The sequence below is a fragment of the Esox lucius genome, chromosome 4 (assembly GCF_011004845.1).
Source record: "Esox lucius isolate fEsoLuc1 chromosome 4, fEsoLuc1.pri, whole genome shotgun sequence".
NCBI lineage: Eukaryota > Metazoa > Chordata > Actinopteri > Esociformes > Esocidae > Esox > Esox lucius.
In genome coordinates, this window is record NC_047572.1 from 438,281 (window position 1) to 443,169 (window position 4,889).

Genomic DNA, 4,889 nt, shown 5'->3' on the forward strand with positions numbered 1-4,889 from the left:
TGAAGAAAGAGCTGAGCCACAAGGCGAAGCTCTCGATTTACCAGTCAATCTACGTTCCTACTCTCACCTATGGTCATGAGCTTTGGGTCATGACCGAAAGGACAAGATCCCGGATACAGGCGGCCGAAATGAGCTTTCTCCGCAGGGTGGCCGGGCGATCCCTTAGAGATAGGGTGAGAAGCTCGGTCACCCGGGAGGAGCTCAGAGTAGAGCCGCTGCTCCTCCACATCGAGAGGGGTCAGCTGAGGTGGCTTGGGCATCTTTTTCGGATGCCTCCGGAACGCCTTCCTGGGAAGGTGTTCCGGTCCCGTCCCACCGGGAGGAGACCCCGGGGAAGACCTAGGACACGCTGGAGGGACTATGTCTCCCGGCTGGCCTGGGAACGCCTCGGTGTCCCCCCGGAAGAGCTGGAGGAAGTGTCTGGGGAGAGGGAAGTCTGGGCATCCCTGCTTAGACTGCTGCCCCGCGACCCGGCCCCGGGTAAGCGGAAGAAGATGGTATGGTATGGTATAGGATAGAAATGCACCAGACAGCACTCTGGGGGAGGCGAAAACCCGAAAGCATATGGGCAAAAATTCCTCCTCCGGCCCTCAGAAGGAGCGACCACCCTAATTTTGGTCAGGCACCGTCTGGTTATTTACATTATTTACATTATTTACATTTTTACACAGTCCGAACATCGTCACATGGTCTCTCATACATTTCTTGTCCATTGAGTTGTTGATAATGTATCTCTGCATACTGGATCATAGCCCCAGTCATAGTGCGCTTAACCATAACTTGAATGATGGGAATACAGCAGCAGAAAACAAACATACAAACAACCAGCATAATCCCTAACGGGGCCAAACATTTTAACAATACCATAGCCCATGACCCTGACGTGAACCAGTCCAACCAACCCTCAGGAGGGTGGTTTTTCCCTGTGGCTGGTGAGTGAGTGTCTGTTGGTTTCTTCGGCGGACAAGGGTTTTGATACCGTCCGTCTTCCCACTTACTCAAGGGCAGCGTCTGGTGTCAACTTCTTGCACTGGGACTGATGTATCCAGGTGCTTCGTTCTGCTATTTTTACCGCAGTTGGGGTGGTAATGAGTACTCGGAACGGTCCTTCCCACTTGAGTGTCGCCCAGGACTTCCTTTTGATGACCTTTATCAGGATTTCGTCACCCGGTTTCAGGAGAGCCTGTGGAAGAGAAGACAAGGAGACTGGCAAGTTACTGGCATTTTGCACACTCTTTTCTCTAAACATTTTGCACATCCATTCTGTCAATGGGTCCAATTCCCCTTCATTCTCCTGCCATGGTTCCCCCTCCCACAAAGGTAATCTGAAAGGTCTCCCATATACTATCTCGAAAGGTGTCAGGCCCATTGTGTTTGGTACTATTCTCATGTACATTTTGACTAATGGCAGACATTCCGGACATGTTTTATTTGTTTGTTCCATGGTTTTCCTAAGCCTTAGCTTGATAGTCCCTTTTGTACGCTCAACTAACCCTGCACTTTGGGGGTGGTATGAACAGTGATTTTTTAATGTAATTCCTAAATGTTGACTCATGTTCTGTATTATTTCGTTTACAAAATGAGTCCCATTATCACTCCAGATTACTCTCGGGATACCATGATTTGGAACAATTTCTTTACAGATGGCTTTGGCTACTGTCAATGCGTCTGCTTTTTTAGCTGGGACTATCTCTACCCATTTGGAGAACTTATCTATTAACACTAGACAGTATTTGTATTTATTTGTGCTACTTGTTAATTCTATGAAGTCCATGTGTATGATTTCAAAAGGGTAAGTACCGCTAGGACATCTGCCCCGTTATGGCCTTATGTTACCTTGAGGGTTGTGCTTACAGCAAATCAAACACTGTCTACAAAAATTTTTTAAATAAGAGTTTAGTCCTGGAGATGCGTGGAACGCATTCCCTATTATTAGTTCCATCCCTCCTGTTGAGACATGGCAGGGGCCATGGCTCAATCTTGCAGCCAGAGCGAATCAAACAAGTGTAGGTTTAGACTCCCTTGTATTCAATCCACTTTCTGTGTCTGCAACACCTTTCAAAGTGACATATACCGACTTAATTTATACCTTCATTAGGTGACATTCTCCACTTCCACACATACCCTCCCACAGAGTAAACCATGCACACACACAAACACACACAAATGGAACCAATCACTGAGCTCTCCCTCTCACTCACTCACACACACATACTCCAAAATCTATCAAAAGACATTACATTAGTTATCAATTTTATCTTAATATAATTTAATGTGTAATTGGCCTTGGCCCCTAATGATACTATTTTCCATAGGCAGGGCCGGTTCTAAGCATAAGCGACATATGCAGTCGCTTAGGGCACCCGACAGCTAGGGGGTCGGGGCCCCAAATAAAATTTTGCTTAGGGCCCCCAAAAGGCTAGAGCTGACACTGACCATAGGCTCCAATGTTTTGGACTGTTGTCGGATATAGGAAAAATATGTCTAGGTCAGGGTTCTGAATTATCCTACCTCTTAGATGTTTACCAAGTCTAGGGTTACCCATGTATGTGTGAAGTCGCTTTATGTATATGTAACGTTTTGTATCATGCACATTTATGGATCCCATGTTTTAAAATGTATGTGCATATGTAATCTTTTGTTCTTCTGTTTAGTCAATCAACTAGGCTATGTTGTCATAGACTGGTCTTCCACAGGTGCCTTTGAGTTGGAAAGATGCCTCCAACTTTTATCAACTGATTTATGTCCAGTTTTTGGACTCTCCAATATGTAACCAGCACGGGCCTTGAAACCTGTTAAGGGCTGTGTCATCACAATGAATTCTGCGACAATTTCAGAATTCATATTATAACAAATAAAACAAGATGTAATTGTGTAAAATAATAAAAGTATTTTTATTTTGAAATGCAATTTAATGTCTTAATTTCCAATATATTTTTGCGCCCTGATAATCCTCTTTGTCAAAAATATTTTCTGTATGTAGTCCCCCAAATAGGGAATCTCGTTCTATTCTTTCTTTGTCTATATTTTTTCTGTCCTCATCAATGCACATGTTTCAGGTGGTTAACTTCAAAATAATGGCCCATGCTCATCGCATTACTGTCAATAGGAACATTGTGTTCCACAGCACAATGCAATTGTTATTATCCTGCTTATTGTTTGTACGGCAGGATTTCTGGTGGGGTTTTCTTGATTTGTTTGAAGGACGTAGTATAGATTGAGGACTCCAGCTTCTGTGCGCGGTCAACTATTGACGTGCATGTGTCCCTGTATGCCTATGTGAATGGTGAAACATGCTTGGCAAATCTGGAAAAGGCACTTTTCTACCTTTAATCAAATCTAACTCCATAGCTTGAGTTCTGGACGCATTTAATTCTGATTAGATTCCACCGATTTCTTCAGAGGCCATTATGTATACTTTTTTTTACCAATGTATTTAATACCTCAACCAATATTCCCTGTGTTGTTCCCTCTTCTTTGCTTGTTCTATCCACACAGCTATCGCGGTTGATTGGGCTTGGATTATTTTTATTTTTTTCTTCCCTTGCTTAAAACTTCCTTACTTTGCAAACTTCGCCTAATGAACTGCAGTTCTTCTAATTTAAAGTTGCCTGAAAAATCAAAATGTTTTTTCCATCCTCCTATGTACTTTATGGCACCCGGGTGATTATTTCGCATGTATTTCTCATCTGTTGTTAACGTTTTCTCATTACATTGCCCCATTTTATAATACTATATTTGCATTTACTTACCTGGGACGTCCCTTCTAATTTTAACTTTAATTCAATAAAAGGTTCTTATCTTGTTTATAGTGAATCCTATCGAATCCACCATTTACTGTCTCTCCACGAAAATCCCAGATTTCAGCGTTTAGGTTGGTTGGAAATCCCCGATTCCCCACCAGGTCCCAGACCTAGACAACGTATCCCTGACACGTTTTTAATCTAACCCACGACTGTCGTTTAGGTTGGCTAGAAATCCCTGATTTACCCACCAGGTCCCAGACCTAGACAACGTATCCCTGACACATTTTTAATCTAACCCACGACCGTAGAGAGCGTTTAGGTTGGCTAGAAATCCCTGATTTCCCCACCAGGTCCCAGACCTAGACAACGTATCCCTGACACGCTTTTTATCTAACCCACGAATACAGTTTCTTAGTGGTTTCCACACGACTCACTACTTTTTTCTAAAAGATAACGAAAACTTTTACCGTTTTTCTGTCTCCAGGTGAGGTCCTGGTTCGACGGGATCCTTCACTGTCCCTCGGGACGGCCGCGGATCAACACCTAGGTGGTCCCCCTCTGTGAAGGTCGGCGGGGCTGTCGGCAGGTTTAATGACCTGTTGTTCCTCCGTCGCCCCGACGGGCAGGTATCGGATCCCGGGTTTCGGCACCAGTTAATGTTGGGTTCAGTTCACCAAACTTCTATATAGTCTAATTTGTCTAATGAGAAAGAACCACACCAAGAGTCAGAAAGACGTTTTAGAAGTCACTTCTGCAGAAGGGAGAGAGCCATTGATCTCAACTGAGCCAGGAACGAGCCTGCCAGTAGGATTCAACTCAGCAACTCACACTTCTCCATGGGTGGACTCGTTTTTATTTAGAAGCACAGCGTTCAGTAGTCATAACACACATGTCCTTTTCCTCTTGGTTATCTCTAGTTGTTATTGCATACTGGAACATCTTGTTATTGCTCAAAGGTTGTACTGTCTCTGAGCGTTATAGGTAGGAAGCATGTTGTTTCATCTCTGACAGTAATGAAAACCACATAACTGTTTCAATTGGAACATGTTATTCTAGGCTTATACTGAACGTAATTTAGATAGATTGGTGAAAGCTTTCACAATGATTGAGACAGATCCTATATGAAACATTAACTTCTTACAC

At 43.6% G+C, this 4,889-nt stretch overlaps 1 long non-coding RNA gene across 1 annotated transcript; it reads right to left on the minus strand.

Annotated features, from left to right (window-relative positions):
- Positions 1–924: 924 nt before the first annotated feature.
- On the minus strand, positions 925–4,455 carry LOC117594383. Its single transcript, XR_004575657.1, has 2 exons — positions 3,753–4,455; positions 925–1,183 (listed from the first exon to the last, which is right to left on the minus strand). It is a non-coding gene; the product is annotated as an uncharacterized LOC117594383 (long non-coding RNA).
- Between the last annotated feature and the right edge of the window lie 434 nt (positions 4,456–4,889).